Genomic DNA, 18,447 nt, shown 5'->3' with positions numbered 1-18,447 from the left:
ATGGACCTTGAGAGCATTCTGCTAAGTGAAGTAAGTATGATCTCACTTATATGTAGAATCTTAACCCCTCCCCCCACAACACAAAGTCATAGAAGCAGATTTGTGGTTGCCAGAGGTGGGGAGGGGGCAGTGGGTGAAGGAGGTGAAAGGCACAGACTTCCAGCTGGGAGGTAAGTCAGTCCTGAGTGTCATGCACAGCATAGGCAGTGATGGCAAACCTGTGACACGCATGTCAGAGGTGACACGCGAACTCATTTTTTGGTTGATTTTTCTTTGTTAAATGGCATTTAAATATATGAAATAAATATCAAAAATATAAATCTTTGTTTTACTATGGTTGCAAATATCAAAAAATTTCTATATGTGACACAGCACCAGAGTTAAGTTAGGGTTTTTCAAAATGCTGACACGCCGAACTCAAAAGGTTCGCCATCACTGGGTTAGGGAGTAGTTAACAATACGGTATCGCATATTTGAAAGTTGCTAAGAGAGTAGGTCCTAAAAGCTCTCTTCAGAAGAAAAAACATGTGTAATGATGCATGTTAATTATGCTTATTGTGGCAATCACCTCACAGTATATAAATGCATCAAATCTTATGTTGCACACCTAAAACTAATATGTCAATTGTGTCATAAACAAACAAATAAGTGATTAAATAAAATAAAGGGTCGCTCTGACCACTGTGCAGAGAATAAGCTGTAGGGACAAGATTGGAAATGTGAACAGAATATGCCTGGCAGAGGGGCATTCTGGGGGGTAAGATGGCAGTCAGAGGCCTTGAGTTGGGAATGAACGTCGTTTTGGGGAACAGGAAAATCTCAGGGTGGCAGGAACCGAGTGTGCTTGGAGGAAGATGCATCTGCAAATACAATTTGGCCCTGGGTTTTGAAGAAATGGACATTCCGACGTGTTTGGACTTCGTCATGGAGAAAAGATTCTGGGAACTTTTGTGATCAGGGAATTGATCGGAAGGAGCGGTAGGTCAGTGTCTAACCAGGCATTTCAGACAGAAGTGATTTTATGCAGGAAAAGCCGAGAAAGTGCCGAGGGTGGTGTGGCAGCGCCAGGTGATCGGCAGCAGGAGGCCGCATGGGTGGTGCTGGTGCTGCCAGAACTGGAAGCTGGGCCCTCCAGGAGAAAGCGGGTACCTGGTGGCAGCTGTTCACCCGGGCTCATGCCACAGGAGAGCTGCCGAGCTGCCAGGCACTGTCCCAGCAGGGGCCCGCCCAGTGCCCCCTCGCCCCGCCAATGCCTCCCATTGGCCAGACTGGGCGGGAAGTCTGTGGCCAGGGGCTGTGGGGCTCCCTGTGCAGGAGAAGGTGGGGTGATCGTGGTAAGGAGGACATGGCTGCCCGCAGGGAGTGTGCTGTTGGGGAGAGTGCCTGGCACCTGCATCAAGGAAGGGCAGGTCACTGCAATCCCCACAGGATCCCAAGGCAGGAGAATGTGAACTTGGCAAAGGCCGTGGAGATGGAGCGGAGGGTGGGCTTACGGACCATGCCTGGGTCTAGGAGGCCACTTGAATGTCGGGAGTGAGAGAGAGAGGAGGGAGCAGCGGAGGTCTTTGGGGGCTTCTAGTTTGGGCAGCTGTGCAGGGAGGAGGGGGAGCGATAGTAAAGAGCGCCACCCCAGCGTCCTGTGTGTGAGGTCCCTGCAGGTCACCTAGGAGACCGTGTCCCCACAGAGCCTCCCTTTCATCTCTGCTTAAAGAGGATGCCTGATAATGGGCAGCGTTCATGGATGTTCACTACGCGCAGGCGGGGCTCTAACCACTTTATTCCTAATAAGGAATTTGACCTCCCCTGTGAGGTAGGTGACCTTGTTACCCCATTGGATGACAGGAAACGGAGGCACAGAAAGGTGACGCTGCCTACGCTCACGTAGCTGTAGCGCTGGGAGCCGAGCCAGGCGGCCTTGCTCACCTGCTTCACCTGGTGCTGTCGCGAGGATGGACTGAGGTAATATAACAGAGTCTGAATAAAGCAATTGTATTTTGGTTTAATATTGTCAGAAATATGTTAACTTCGGTGAAAAAGTTTGGCCCCCATGACCTTTACTATAACATCACCCTGTTCCTGCGAGAGGGAGGCTGAGAGCTGAAATAATGAGTGTTTGAAGTTTGGTAGACTAGAATTCAAATGTAGTCTCCTACCTTGACACATCGGTGCCCTGGAGCAAAGGGACTGCAGCTCTCTGAGCCCTGGTTTATCACCTGTGAAATGGGTCCAGTGGCACCTCACCTGCATTGTGCATCGTAGGTGGTCAGTAGCTGAAGGTCTCCTTTCCTGGCAAGTTTCTTGACCCAATAAAACAAGAGGAATGTGGCTCTCATCCTGGCTCACGATGGCCTTGTCTTTTGGTGAGTCCTTTCCACTCTTGACCTTGATCGCTCCTCAGCAAGGGAGCAGGAAGAGACCTCCAGGGCCCCCACTCCCAAAGCTCAGCCACCCCAGCTGTCAGAGGGAGCTGTGCCACCGCCTCCAGGCAGGTGACTCAGGGGCTGGTGGAAAACGTGGTCTTTTCGAGCAGCGGTTTGTCCGTGGAGACCATGGCTTTGACCACCCAAGGACATTCTGAGGCTCCTCAAGCCGAAGGAAGAAGGTTTGGGGGCAGACTCAGCACTGGGATAGTGTCTATAGGAGTTTTCAGCATCTCAGAGGGGCAATTCTACATAATAAAAGGCTAATCTGCAAATCTATGGAACAGCGGAATGACCAGTCGCTATGATGCACACGACCACCAGGTGGCAGATGCGCAACACAGGAGCTGCCCCCTGGTGGTCAGTGCGCTCCCACAGCGGGAGCGCCGCTCAGCCAGAAGCTGGGCTCACGGCTGCCAAGTGCAGTGGCAGTGGCGGGAGCCTCTCCCACCTCCACAGCAGTGCTAAGGATGTTTGATTGACGGACATCCCCTGAGGGCTCCTGGACTGCGAGAGGGCACAGGCCTGGCTGACGGACCACCTGCCCCCCCCCCCCCCCCCCACCGAGTGCATGAATTTCATGCACCAGGCCTCTAGTCTATTCATAAAACATCATGTTATTACTCTACAGTTGGGTGAGGGTAAATGGGTCGAGTTCCTCTTACCTTCATTTCTTTTTTGGTCAAAAAATTGCTGAGTACCACCCTGGCCAGATGGTTCAGTTGGTTGGAGCATCGTCGCATACACAAAAAAGGTTGCGGGTTTGATCTCTGGTCGGGGCACCTATAGGAGGCAATTGATCGAAGTTTTTCTCTCCCTTCCTCTCTCTTGAAATCAATAAACTTATCCTTAGGTGAGGATAAAAAAGTTACCAGGCACCAGTTATGTGCCATGCATGGTGAAAGGTGCTGGAAACAGCAAACTGAAGTCCTCCTAGAGCTCACACTCCAGCTCTGGTGGCAATTAACACACACACACAGGACAGCTGAACATGATAAATTTTACGTGGAAAATAAGAGACAGGTCAGTGTGCTTGAGGGAGTGGGTGGGAAGGACTCTGAGAAGATAATGTCTGAGATGAGACCTGACGTGTGAGGAGAGTCGGCAGAAAGTTAGAGGAAGGGCGTTCCAGGCAGAGGGAACAGTAGTGCAGAAGCCTCAAAGCGGATGCACTGGGAGCCGACCGGTGAGAAGGAGCGAGGGGCGGCGGGAGCACGGGGTCTGGAGGCAGAGTTCGCCTGTCTTCCAGGTGCACAGAGGCTGCTGGGAGCTCGGGCCTGGAAGGCGGTGGCCCCGGCCTGGTTCACGTTTTACGGGTGAAAGCTCGGAAGCAATGTTCTCTGCCGACTTAGGAGAATTAAGTAGTCAATGTTGCCCGGCACTCGGGAGTGTTGGAGGGCCCGGGACATCTGATTATTATTTCCCCGTTGAGGCTTTGTAAATGGAGGTCTGGGGACCCGGGGTTCTTGCTCACGGAGGTGGAGAGAGAACTAGGCCGCTGTCCCTGCTCCACAGACCTGTGCTGCTGCCCCGCCGGGAAATCCGACTTCCGTTGCTATGAGGCCAGAGAGGGACTTGGGAGCAGGGCCAATTCTGACTGTAATTAATTTCAAGGAAAGTCATTTGCCTTCACTCTTATGAAAAGATGAAAAGATAGCGCTGTGCAGGCAATACCTGTCTCTAGAGATCCTCTCACCTTGACAGTGAGCTTCATCCTCTCACCCTGCTACGACATAGGGAGGAAGCCCGCTCCCTTTCCATTTCTGTTTTTCAAACATGTAAGAAGCCAGGTGCTCGCAAGCGTGGGAAGCCGCTGTCAGCGCCGCGCTGCTCTGTCCCGGACCCTCCCGCCAGGTCCTTCCTTCTGAGAGTAGATGCAGTTGAGGATGTCCATCCCGCCAGCCTGCTCCCAGCAGCAGCCACGGCGGCCGGGCTCCTGTGGGCCTGTGCACGGGGCACTCTCCTGCATCATTTCATTTGACTGAAGATGGCAGAGGTCGGGACAGGTACCGAGCAGTTACTGAGCCGCAGGGGCAGAGGTGGCGGTGCTTGGAAGAGGAGGGCTGGGACTGGACCGGCAATCTCACGCCAGGCGCCCCGCGGAGATGTCACCGCCTCCTCTGAATCCAAACCCTAAGCGTAAGCAGGTGCCGGCACAGTCTGTGCACAGCCTGGCCCCAGAGGCCCGCTTTGTGTTTCTTTCTTTTGGGCGGCGAGGCCGGTTTTGTTTGTGTGAGTGTGAAACCCTGGGATGGGGGTGGGCGGGCGCCTCTGCTAAGCCTCGTGCCACCCAGCTGCGTCTCGTGCCAGGCACAGTGCCCGCTGACTTATGGCTCTGAGGGTGACACAGGTTGAGAAACCGACTGTCACTGCAGAAGCCAGACAGGGAAACCGTGTGCTGGGGTCATTAGTCAGAGAGGCCGCTCGGCCGGCAGGTGCCCAGCCAGAACCGGCACACGGGCGACGTGCCCAGCCAGAACCAGCACACGGGCGACGTGCCCAGCCAGAACCAGCACACGGACAACATGTCCAGCCAGAACCAGCACACGGGCGACGTGCCCAGCCAGAACCAGCACACGGACAACATGTCCAGCCAGAACCAGCACACGGGCAATGGTAACGGGCTCTGCTTCTGGCCCTCTCTTGTGTGCGGTCTGCGGGGTGGATGCTGGTGCTTGGCCATTTTCCTGGAAGGGCAGCTGAGTTGCAGGGGTGGCTCCGGTTGGTGCCTGTAAGCGGTGGGTCCTGCAGTGCCCGCGACTCTGAGCAGTGACCTGCCAGCCTGGCACGCAGCCAGGCACCTCTTCTGTGTTCCGGGGCGCGTCACCTGCACCCGCAGCCTCCTGCCGGACCACACCCAGACCTCACACCACGCCCAGTTAGAACTCAGACCTACCCCAATATTGTGGAGGATATTCGGAGCATGGGGCTTTGAATTAGAAGGTCCCCATTCCACATGTGCTAAGACGAGCCCACGTAACCTGCACCCAGGGAGGCTGAGAGCCGAACCCGCACAGCCCAGACGTGTGCAGCACCGGGTTCCTTCCGCGGTGCTGGGTAAGCCGTGACGTGTGTCTTGTTCAGCGCAGGTGGAGGAGGGCTTTCTGGAAGGCAGAGGTGCGTGCACAGTGAGGTGCAGGGAGGCCCAGAGGGTAAGTGCGAGGACATTGATGGTGGAGCAGACACCCGGGCTTGAGTCCTGGCTCCACTGGCCGCCAGCTGTGTGGCCTTGGACATGTCACCTAACCCCTCTGTGCTTTTGTTTCGCCAGCGGCAGACAGAGATTAGTGATGGCATCTACTCTCGGGTTGTCATGACGATGAGATCGTTAGCAGTACAACTGTCTGGTGTCAGTGCTCATTGAATTTTAGCCAAAAAAGACCAGTAGCGAGGAATCGGGATCTTATTGTCCAGATGGAAAGATGGAGAAAATTGGGACAAGGCTGCTGGGTGGTGAGGTGCGAGGGCTCCGTGAGGCCCGCAGCTGGGGGCTGTAGCTCTCAGTCTCGTGGCTGCCCCGGCGGGTCGCATTGACACGAAGGAAAGCCTGTGATAGTGGGAGAGTGAAGTGTGTTAGGCTAAGAATGTGTGTGAAAAGTGCTCAGTGCACACGGATGTGATGATCAGTGTCTGTCTCTTTGAGGCGGCGTAAGGCAGCCCAGGATGGGGCTGGTCCAAGGAAAGTCCAGTGAACAGGAGTGTGGTGCCAGTAGCTGTAAGGTCAGCTTTAAAAGCAAAAGCGATACCCACATTAACTAACAAAGCTGAGGACGAAGGGAATGTGGACGCGGCAACCACCGGAGTCGAGGTTGGATGTGGTGAGCCAGGCGCGGTCCGAGCCTCCACCGACTAACCCTCGTGAGGACCTGTGTCCCGTTGTGCCAAGGAGGAAACCCAGGCACAACGGCCCATAGTGGCCGGGCCAGGCCAGGGACTCGGCTGGGACGAGCCTGCCTCCGGAGCCCTGAAACCAGAGCTGCAGGTGGGATGCATGCGTCGTGGTTTCTGTTAGTCCTCCACGTGGGTGAGTGCATATGGTCTCCATCTTGGTCAGAGCCATGCATTACAAATAAACCGTGTGTGTGCGCGCGTGTGTGTATGTGTGTGCGTGTGTGCATGTGTGCGTGTGCGCGCGCATGTGTGTGCATGTGCGTGCACGTGCGCGTGTGCGCGCGTGTGTGTGCGTGTGTGTGTGCGTGTGTGTGTGCGTGTGTGTGCGTGTGCGTGCGTGCGTGTGTGCGTGTGTGCGTGTGTGTGTGTGGTCTTCATGAAGACTTGAGCGGAAAACCCCTCCAGCCTAGAGATGGGGGGTGAGGTCTGGGCAGGTGAACTCCCCTCCCCCCGCAGTGGCGGGGCTTGGCCCGGGCCATCGCTCTGCACAGCCGCTCACAGACCCCCAGATGTCTCAGGCTCCTGTGCTCACATGGCCAGAGCTGGAGCCATGCTTCCTTTGAGTCTTCTTTTTCAGTTGCTGGCACCACCACCCTTCTGTCACCGGGTCTGAACCTGGACCCTCAGTTCTCCCCTCTCTCTCACTCCTGACCCCCAGGCCCAACTGGCCATTGAGCCATCGGGTGCGTCCCCATGTCACCCCCGCCCCACAGGCCCCACAGGCACTTCAGCAGCCACTTCCCACCGCTGACTGCGTGTGGCTTTCTCATCCTGTTTGTCATGTTTCCTTTCTTTTTCTCTCTAGAAATTGTTTTGATTTCTGTTACCTTTTGTGGAAACTTGGAAGACCCTCCCCTAGACAGTAGCTACCTTGACGACTTTTAAAGAAATCCTTATATTTATTAAAATCAGTTATGGAACTGCGACTTCGGGGTTCTCCTGTTGGGGGAGGATGAACATTTTCATTGGGGCATTTCCCCTGCTCCAGACTTTGTGGCTTTCATGCCATCGTGTTTTTAATGATTCATAGAGCTCTGTGGGGACAGCCCGCCTGTGTCCGCACAAAGCCAGGCTTCAGACGGCGACCTCCCTCCCGCTGAACCGGCTTCAGCGGACAGCGTGCCCTTCCCTCACTGTCTCCTGCTCTGGAGTTTGACCTCCGTGCGCTCTTGTTTTTCTGGCCGGGTCCCCAGGCGCTTTGTTCAGGATGGGCCTCTGCATGTCTGAGGAGCCTTCCTGGTGACATCTCCCCGATGACCCCGGCCGGGTGCAGGAGCCTTTGCTCAGGACTCCGGGGCTGCATCAACCATGTTCCCGTGTTGCCGACATCCGGTGTGGAGCGCAAGTCTGAAGCCAGCCCGTTCCCCAGAGCCTCATGGGAAGGAACCAGAAAACTTGCTCCAGCGTTTCTGTGTGGATCTTACTTGCCTCAACTAAAGTCCCGTCTCCCTTTGAAACCATTCTCTTTATCTGCACCCGAAGGTCTCTTCTGTGTGTAAGTGTGTCTGCTCCTCCTGAGAGGCCCACTGCTCCTTTCTGCGTGCGCCCCGGGCTTTGCCGTGTAGTGGGGGAGGGAGCAAGTTTGTCAGGTTTAGCTTCCACTTTGCCGATTCCATCATCCGCGGCCCTAACTCCACGCGCCTCCTCCGAGGGGGCCTCTGCTTGGTTGCTCTGCTTTTCACCTTCAGATGAGCCTTCCTGACCCCGAATTAATTTCTCAGCAGGACCACCTGTCCCCACCCGCAGGTTAAAAACACTTCTTGGATCTTGTTGAGATCACAGATCAGATATTTTAACAATGCTTTTCTCCTTCCCTTCCTTCCTCTCACCTTTCTCCTTTTCCTCTTTGTCTTCCTCCTCTTTCTTCTCATTCTCTTCCCTCTCCTTCTCCCCCTCTTTCCCTCCCCCTCCTCCTCTTCCTCCTCCTCCTTTTTCTTCTTCTGGCTGTAGATTCATCCCCCTGGCTCTGTAGAGGAGTTCCCCTCCTCTGAACTGCACACTATGTGTGTACGCCTCACACTGCCTCTCCTATTTGCCAGAGTTTATAGGAGGGACTTTCAGATCCACACTTAAAGAGAAAAAGGAGCCCTGGCAGGTTCGTGGTTAGAGCTGAAGGCTTGATGTTAGAGCCTAAAGGTCGAGGTTTGATTCCAGGTCAAGGGCATGTACCTGGGTTGCAGGTTGGATCCCCTGCCCCCATCAGTGTGTGTGAGAGGAAAACAGTCAATGTGTCTCTCTCACATCGAAGTCTCTCTCTCTCTCTCTCTCTCTCTCTCTCTCTCCTATGTCTCTCTCTCCCCCTCTTCCCTCCCATCCACTCTCTCTCTAAAGATTAATGGAAAAAGTATCCTCAATGAGGATTTTAAGAAAAGAGAGAAAAAGGAAAGAAAACCAGAGGCCACCTGGCAATGACCTGCCCCTTCTTCTCAGGAAGTGGGGGGACCGGGTGGAATCTATGGGATTGCGTTCACCAGGTTGGTCATCCCCAGGAAAGCTTGTCTGGCCGGCCATGGCAGGGACACCCAAGACCTCCAGGAGGGGACAGGAGCCCAGCCTCTCAACCTACTCACGCCTGGAGCCCACACCCCTCTGACTTAGGGGACACGGGCTGGGGGAGGTTCTAGAAGGTTCTCCCCACCACTTTCCAACACACCACCTCTCCCAGCAGGGGAGTCCTGTATCAGACCTCAAAGAACTCCTTCCCTCGGTCCTGTCCACGCTGCCCGGGCAGCAGCTCCTCGAAGCTCCTGGCGGGTCATTGCTCTCCATGTGTCTCCTCCGTCAGCTACGGTGAGGGGAGGCGTGGGAGAGCTGTGCTCAGCACGGAGAATTAGGAACATAAAAACATTTCTCTGGAAACATAGCCTTTCCTGAAAGGTTCCACTGCTCAGAACAAGACACAAGAGCACCCACTCTGTTCTTCATCGCGTACTGCTTACACATCTGCCTCGTTGGGGAGGAAATGGTGTCTTGTTTAGATATGTAGGTCTCTCTGTGAGTGTGAGTGTGAGTGTGAGTGTGAGTGTGAATTGCATTTCCTCTTTCCTCCAGGTGATGAAGGGCTCGGGTGATGAAGGGTTCATTTAAACCGGCCTGGCCGCCCTGAGGGGAGCGGGCCTTGGAGACAGGCTGACTGTACAGAGCTGGAGGCCTCTGAGCTCCTTTCAGGGTAGATCAGAGGTGAGTTTTGAAAATGTCTTCATTGCTGGTGGCTTTCGAGGGAGAAGGGGCGAGGCAGGGTGCTTCCTCGGGACTAAGCGGTCGTCCTGTGTGCAGTGAGAGAAAGAGCTCGGAGTCTGTTCTCTTGTAGGTTTTTGTTTTTTTCTGTGGCCAAGGCTTGTTATCACTAGAAAACTCAATAAATGAGTGGATTCTGCAAATCAATAAAATAATTAGTAGGTCACTTCTGGGTGGAAAGAATTCTTTACGCTGAAGTGAATATGGCTGATACAGGGCCGGGCAGGTGGCAAGGGGGGCAGCTGGGTCGGAGGAGGCGCCAGGCCGGGGGTGCAGAGGACTGGAAAGCAAGGCCGTCTCTCAAGGGGCAGCCGCTCACCTCCAGCTGCTGGTTGCAGGTGGGAACTCGGGCTCACAGCTGCCCTGCTGCCCAATTTTTCTTTTTTATTTAATTTTTAATTTTTATTTTTAAATTTCTTTATTGATTATGTGTCCTCATCCTCCCATTACATGGAATTGGTTGGCAGCTAAATTCAAATTCCCTCCCAGGTCGCACAGACGTAAATGGTATTGCACACCACTTTGCAGCGTTAGGTCTGGACTGCGACGTGAAGAAGTCTTACCTCCGTGACTCACACCCGCGTGGGGCCTCACAGAAAGGGGAGATTACGTGCTGGGTCCCACGACCAGAGAGTTTTTTCCTTTTCTTGTTGGGAGGAGATGCGTTTCAGACTCTGCTCCTGAGGACTCTGTGGTCAAAGTGGGGAAACATCCCCCTGTCCAAGCCCTTCACCCAGCAGGGAGAGGCGGAGCCCCCTGGGCTGTGCGATGGTATCACACGAGCCCCACCCGAGATGGGCCGTCGCTGTTCCAGAGTGGACACTGAGATACACGTTGGATGTGTGCTGAGTGCATCTGAAGACACTCAGATTAAAAAGACAAAGTGGCAGCTGGAAAACTTAGCAGATGGCTCTTGTTATGAAGGCCTCCTTAAAATATTTCCCATATTTACCTTCATTATTTTAAACATTTTATTTTTCAATTACAGTTGACATTCAATATTATTTGGAATTAGTTTTGGGTGCACAGCATAGTGGTTGGACAATCCTATACTTTACAAGGTCTTCCCTGGTATTTCCAGTCCCCACATGGGACCATGCACAGTCATCACAATATTATTGCCTGCATTCCCTATTCTGTAGCTGCCAATCTGAACTTCTTATTCCTTCACCTTCTTCACCCAGGCCCCAACCCTCTCCCCTCTGGCAACCTTCAGTCTGTTCTCTGTATCTATAAGCTTGTTTTTATTTTTTCGTTCATTTATTTTGTTCTTTAGATTCCACATGTAAATGAAATCATATGGTACTTGTCTTTTCCTGACTTATTTCACTTAGCTTAATACCCACTAGGTCCACCCAGGCTGTTGCAAATGGTAAAATTTCATTATTTTTTTGTGGCTGAGTCATATTCCATTGCATATACACAGCTTTTTATCCACTCTTCTACTGATGGGCACAGGGCTGCTTTCATATCTTGGCTATTGTAAATACCACTGCAACGAACATAGGGATGCATATATTCTTTCGAATTAGTGTTTCTGGTTTCTTAGGATATATTCCCAGAAGTGGGAACACTGAGTCAAATGGCATTCCATTTTTTAAATTGTTGAGGGACATCCATACTGTCTTCCATAATGGCTGCACCAGTCTGCATCTCCACCAGCAGTGCACGAGGGCTCCCTTTTCTCCATATCCTCACCAGCACTTGTCATTTGTTGATTTGTTGATGGTAGCCATTCTGACAGGTGTGGGGTGAGATCTCATTGTGGTTTTAATTGGCATCTCTCTGATGATTAGAGATGTTGAGCATCTTTTCATGTGTCTATGGGCATCTGTATGTCCACTTTGGAGAAGTGTCTATTCAGGTTCTCTGCTCACTTTTTAATAGAATTGTTTGTTTTTTGGTGCTGAGTTATATGAGTTCTTTCTGAGTTTTGGCTATTAACCTCTTATCAGATGTATTATTGGTGAATATGTTCTCTCATTTAGGAGGTTGTCTTTTCATTTGTTGATGGTTTCTTTTGCTGTGCAAAAAGCTTTTTAGTTTGACATAGTCCAATTTTTAAATTTCATTTGTTTCCCTTGCCTGAGAAGATATATCAGAAAAATATATTGCTATGAGAAATGTCTGAGATTTTACTGTCTAGATTTTCTTCTAGGATTTTTATGGGTTTGAGTCTAACATTTAAGTCTTTAATTTATTTTGAGTTTATTCTTGTGTACAATGTAAGAAGGTTGTCTAGTTTCAGGGTTTTTCTTGCATGTATCTGTCCAGTTTTCCCAGCATCACTTATTGAATAGACTGTCTTTTTAAGTTTTTGCCTCCTTTGCCAAATATTAGTTAACTATAAAGGCATGAGTTTATTTCTGGGCTGTCTGTTCTATTCCATTGACCTATATGTCTCTTTTTATGCAAGTACCATGCTATTTTGACTACTATGGCCTTGAAGCTTGTTATCAGGTAGTGTGATATCTCCAACTTTGTTCTTTTTTTCTCAAGATCGCTGTTGCTATTCGGGGTCTTTTGTGGTTCCAGATACATTTTTGGTTCCAGATAAATATTTGCTCTAGTTCTGTGAAATACACCTGATATTTTGGTAGGAATTGCGTTGAATCTATAGATTGTTCGGATGGCATGGACATTTTAATTGTGTTAATTCTTCTTATTCATGAGCATGGTACATACCTTTATTCATTTGTATGTTCTTCAACTTCTTTCTTCAATGTCCTATAATTTCCTGAGTAAAAGTCCTTCACCTCCTTGGTTAAATTTATTCCTAGGCATATTTTTTGACACAATTGTAAATGGGATTGTTTTATTAGCTTCCCTTTCTGATAGTTCATTATTGGTATGTAAAAATGCAACCAGTCTTTGAATGTTAATTTTGTATTCTGCTACTTTGCTGAATTAATTTCTCAGTCCTGGTAGTTCTTTTGGTGGAATGTTTAGCGTTTTCTAGATACAGTATTGTGTCACCTGATACTAACGACAGTTTCACTTCTCCTGTCCAACTTGGATGCCTTTTATCTCTTCTTCTTGTCTGATCACTGTGTCCAGGACCTCCGGTACTATGTTGAATAAGAGTGGTGAAAGTGGACATCCCTGTCTTGTCCCTCATCTTAAGGGAAACGTGTTTAGTTTTTGCCCATTGAGTATGATGCTGGCTGTAGGTTTGATTTTGATGGACTTTATTATGCTGAGCTATGTTTCCTCTGACCCCACTGTGCAGAGAGTTTGTGTCATGAATGGATGCTGGATTTTGTCCAGTGCTTTTTCTGCATCTACTGATACTATCAAGTGATTTTTATCCGTCATTTTGTTTATGTGATGTATCACATTAATTGATTTGTGGATATCGCACCAACCTTGCATCTCCAGGATAAAGCCCACTTGATCATGGTGTATAATCTTTTCAATGTACTGTTGCATTCTGATTGCTGATATTTTGTCGAGGACTTTGGCATCTATAGTCAGCAGGGATATTGGCCTATAATTTTCTTTCTTTGTAATGTCTTTGTTGGTTTTGGAATCAGGATAGTGCTGGACCTGTAACATGAGCTGGGGAGTTGAAGACATCAGATTTAACTTTTCCTTTAGAGTGTGAGCTGCTTGAGAGGAAATAATTTACTTTTTCCATCCTTTTAGTTCCAGTGGTTAGCACAGTGCGTGGCACACAGTAGACACACAATAATTTTTTCATGTGTAGAACTGGGTGTATGCTATGAGAGTGTTAGATGTACAGGTAGGGATTTGTGAGTCATCAGTGGCTTCTCAAAGTCATGGGAGTAACTGAGGTTGCTGGGGAGAGCATGGGCGCGAGGGGCCTGGGCTGAAGGAGGAAGAGAACATGAATTCACGAAGGAGATTGTGAAGGGATGGTCAGATGTGTGGAATGAGAACAGATATTACCACGAAAGGCAAGGACCCACCTTTGATCCCCATCATCATCACATATTAAGTATGTTCAGAGAATATTTGGTAAATGAATGGATGAATGAATGAATGGATGAATGAAGTAGTGGACAGTTTATACTGGGCAGTGTCAAATGCAGAGAACTCACGTAGAGTGAAGATTGAAGGGAGGCCACAGGGTTGAAGACAGGGAGTCGTAGAGCTGCTGCGATTTGGAAAGAGCAGTAGCAATCTCAATAGATAGGTAAAGGGATTCTCTTAGTGCCCTTTCTTCCGGGAAGCACTCCATGGCCACCCCCGTTTCTTCCACCTCCTATAGAGCTGATGCGCTTCCATGGCACCATATTCGACACTTGGTGACATGCTCATCACCCAGCAGTACATGGTCCGCCCTTCTCTGTATCCTCCACAGGGCTGCCAGTCCATGAGTGCTGAGACCATAGCTTGAAGACTTTGACACCACCCTGCGCAGTGATCTTAGTCGTGGGCATAGTAGCAGCGTGTGGAGAAAGTACTTGTTAGTGGTGATAACGAAGGAAACAGAGGAGACTGACCTTGCATGACAAGTGCAGAATTGAGAAGTACACACACATAAGTGGATGTATGGGGGATCGCTCCTGGGAGGGGCATAATTTGGGTCTCACAGGAGGTTCAGGAGAGCCTCACATTGGGGCCCTGAGGGAACCAGGGATCCATTGTGGAGTCCGGAAGATGCCACTGAAAACAAAGGTGCACCTTCCCCCCGTTTCAGGCCCCAAAACGTGATAGAGCACGCTTCTCAGCCCTGGGGGCTCTCGAGGGAACCAGGACAACGAGACAGGCTTGGTGAGCCTGACCCTCAGTAACATGCAGGTCTGGGAGGTCATTGTGTCGGGTCCACATGGAAATAGTTACCACACGTGCAAAAACGTTCTCAGCACATCCGCAAACAAAAGCAGCCTCAAAAGGAAGGTGCATGTGTGCTGCTAAGAAAAACATGCTTTTCTTCCCTTCCTTAAGATAAAAAGACTTTTTATTAGAAACAAACAGTGTATAGAAAGTAAAATTGCAAGGGCATTCATGAAAATGTTTACCTGTTTCGTGTTTTGTGCTCTCCTTTTTTCCTGGGAGTTTTGCATTAAGAATTATTAGTTGAGGAATAAAAAACCCCACAGAATAAATATAATTCAATAAGAACATTGTCAATATAAAGTTCTTGAATAACATGCTTAACAACATGGAAAATGATGATGATATTTATGTGAAAAAAGTAGATTGTGAAACGTGTTCCGTGTAGCATGATGTCATGTTTGCAGCTGCTGGGGGCTGCGTGTGAGCACGGGAGAACACAGGTTCCCTCCAGTTGGTGAGCTTAGTGGTGTTTTCATGTTGTTCTTGTCTTATTTTCTGTTATAATAACTATAATTCATGTTGTAATTAAATTTTAAAAACTGACGAATTTTTCTGGCATAACATATGCATGTTACTTTGTAACTAAATTGGCTGGTGTTGACTCACAGGCGTCAGAGACAGCAGACAGGCTGGGCACATGTCCACACTCTGCAAGACTGTCCGACTCCACATGCATCACAGGTGTCATCGCTCTCATTTCCTGACCGTTCCCACACGGCAATTACATTCACAATTACAATTACAATAATAATAACGAGTAAGCACTATTGTGATTATGTCACTCCCCGGCTTAGACTCCTTCCATAGCTCCCTATTGCTTTAGAATAAAGTCCAAACTCCCTACGCAGGCTTACACGGCCTTCGATGAGCTGGTTGTGCCTCCCTCTCGGTCCTCTGCTATCGCCTGCCTCTTGTCCGTATCCACTCTCTCTGAGGGCCCCCACCCCCACCCTACCTCACAGACTCCTATGCAGAGTTGAGGTACCAGCTAAATGTCACTTCCTTTAACTCTCTCTGCTCCCAGGTCAGTCATCCTTGTTATATATCCTCTGACCTCATTGTGCATCTTCTAATAAAGCACCCACCACACCGTGTCATTTCCTATTACCTATCCGTGTTTCCTGTGCGATGGGGCCTTGGCCTCCTGCTCAGGGTGGGAGCCCTGGGTGCTCCCCGCATGTGCAGAGCCCTGGGCGCTCCCCGCAGGTGCAGAGCCCTGGGTGCTCCCCGCATGTGCAGAGCCCTGGGTGCTCCCCGCAGGTGCAGAGCCCTGGGTGCTCCCCACAGGTGCAGAGCCCTGGGTGCTCCCCACAGGTGCAGAGCCCTGGGTGCTCCCCGTGGGCATGGAGCCCTGGGCACTCCCCGCAGGTGCAGAGCCCTGGGTGCTCCCCACAGGTGCAGAGCCCTGGGTGCTCCCCGTGGGCATGGAGCCCTGGGTGCTCCCCGCAGGTGCAGAGCCCTGGGTGCTCCCCACAGGTGCAGAGCCCTGGGTGCTCCCCACAGGTGCAGAGCCCTGGGTGCTCCCCGCAGGTGCAGAGCCCTGGGTGCTCCCCACAGGTGCAGAGCTGGTGAGTGCATGCTTACCCTCACCCATGGGGCAGCGCTCAGAGCTCCCACTCCACCCTGCTCCTCGGCAGCCTCAGGGATGAAGGAGTGGTGGAGTGCAGAGGTTCCCAAGGCTGATAGAAGAAAAAGCAGGGGCCACCCTGGGCTGGGGGCAGGGCACCAGCTTAGCAGTAGGAGGAGCAATCCCTGACCAGGTGAGGTTTTAGTTCGTCATTGAACGAAGAGATTAGCTGGCAGAGGAACCTGCACAGGCAAAGATCTAGAGGCTAAGAGATTGCTGTCCAGAGGGGCGAGGGCTGAGAGGGAGCGCAGTGAGGGCAGGCAGGGTGGGAATGGGAATTGCAGAAAGTGACATAGAAAAAGATTTTAGGTCCGGATGGTGAAAGCCATTTAGCACACTCTTTGGATCGGCAACATGGGGCCAGATTGGCTTGGTTTCTGCATGGATATTCAACCAGAAGCTTCTTAATTGGAAGCAGTGTCCACCAGCTCTGCCATAGCGCCTGTGCACCAGCTGAGCATCCAGCGCACACCAACACGCCTGAGCTGTGTCAGAGAGACCCTCACAGGCAGACAGCGCACTGGATCTGAAATCAGAAGCCAGTTCATTCAGATATGTTACATGTCACAGGGAGCATGATTATAAATGGTGTTTACAGGCTCATTTGCGAGCGAAAGCATTTCTTAAAAAATTTATAGCAAGATCAACAGTATAATGCTGACAAAGGGAAGGTTGTGAAAGCCCAAACCGGTGAAGAAATGTAACCTGCTAAGTTCTGTTGATCATGAGCCTGTGCTAGAGATTTACTAACACGGAATAAGAGCCCTTTAAAAATGGAAATAACGTGTGCTCATTATTTCATTAAGAGAAAGAAAGCAACAAACAAAAATAGTACAGAATAGTTTTTAATGAAAAACAACATTCTTGCCCTACCTCTTGCCACTCTCAATCCCATTTCTCAGAGACAACCCGTTTTAACTGTTTCTGAGCATTTCTTCTCATGGTTACCTCATTGTCTCTAAACTAGAGTCCGGTGCATGAATTCGTGCATGGGTGGGGTCCCTCAGCCTGGCTGGTGATCGGGGCCAATTGGGACCATCTCACCCAGTCCCTATCAGGGTGATCGGGGACAGCCGTCTGGGGGGTGGGGGAGGGACGGCAAGAGGTTGGGGCGGGGGAAGGAGGAGAGGGACCGAGGGAGGTTGGCCCACCACAGGAGGCTGGCTGTGGGAGCGCACTGACCACCAGGGGGCAGCTCCAGCATTGAGCGTCTGCCTTCTGGTGGTCAGTGTGTATCATAGCAACTGTACTATTTTCGTTTGTTGCTTTCTTTCTCTTTATTAAATAACTAGAGGCCCGGTGCATGAAATTCGTGCAAGGGGGAGTTCCCCTCAGCCCAGCCTGTACCCTCTCTAATCCGGGACCCCTTGGGGGATGTCCAATTGCCAGTTTAGGCCTGATCCTGGGGATCATGCCTAAACCGGCAGTCGGACATCCCTCTCACAATCCTGGACCACTGGCTCCTAATTGCTCACTTGCCTGCCTGCCTGCCTGCCTGGTCACCCCTAGTTGCCCCTCCCTGGCCAGCCCGATCGCCCCTCATTGCCTCTGTGTGCCAGCCTGATTGCCCCCAACTGCCCCCTTCCTGCCAACCTGGTTGCTCCTAACTGCCCCCTCCCGCTGGCCTGGCCACCTCTTACTGCCCCCCCTGCTGGCCTAGTTGCCCCCAACTGCACCCCTCCCACCGTCCTGGTAGCCTGTTACTGCCCCCCCTGCTGGCCTGGTCGCCCCCAACTGTCCTCCTCTGCCGGCCTGGTTGCCCCCAACTGCCCCTCCCTGATGGCCTGGTCGCCCCTCATGCCCCCCCCCCCCCCACCACTGGCTTGATGGTCACCCCATGCAGCCTGCTGTTCAGGTGTTTGGTTGTCCCACACTAACCCCCCTGCTGTCCTGGTCACCCCATGCAGCCTGCTGTTCAGTTGCTTGGTCGTTCCTCACCCCTTGCCAGCCTGGTTGTAGGCAGCCATCTTGAGAAGGCGAGAGGGTTAAGTTGCACATTACCTCTTTATTATATAGGGTGAGCACATATTATTAAGGTTGGGCTGGCATCACCCACATGGGAGACTCGTTTGTTCTGTCCCCCTGAGCCCAGGATGGCTGAGCTTGCTCCTGCAGAGGGTGGCTGGATGCACCCAACCTGAACCTGCAGCGAGTCCCCATAGTGGGAACTAGAGCAGGAGATTATGGCCGAGACTGAGTAGTTGGATTCTAGATTAGGGGTCACTTTCCCCTCAGTGAGTGCCTGACTGCATGATCCCAAAGTAGAGTATCTGCTAGCCCTGTCCTCATGCCCCTGGTTATGCCACTCTGCTGAGCTTGCAACCTGTGGAAGAGGCTGTGGTTCGTGGCCAGGCTGGGCCCACCCTACAGTCTTTCTTCAAAAGGCTCTGGAGGAAGACCAGGCAACTTCAGGGGGAGGCAGAATAGCTGACAGGGGGAGGAAGACCTCAGGGAGCCGTGGTCCTTTTA

The sequence above is a fragment of the Myotis yumanensis genome, unplaced genomic scaffold (genome assembly GCF_028538775.1).
Source record: "Myotis yumanensis isolate MYYU_CA2020_CCGP unplaced genomic scaffold, mMyoYum1.0.hap1 SCAF_4, whole genome shotgun sequence".
NCBI lineage: Eukaryota > Metazoa > Chordata > Mammalia > Chiroptera > Vespertilionidae > Myotis > Myotis yumanensis.
This window is presented reverse-complemented; position numbering follows the sequence as displayed.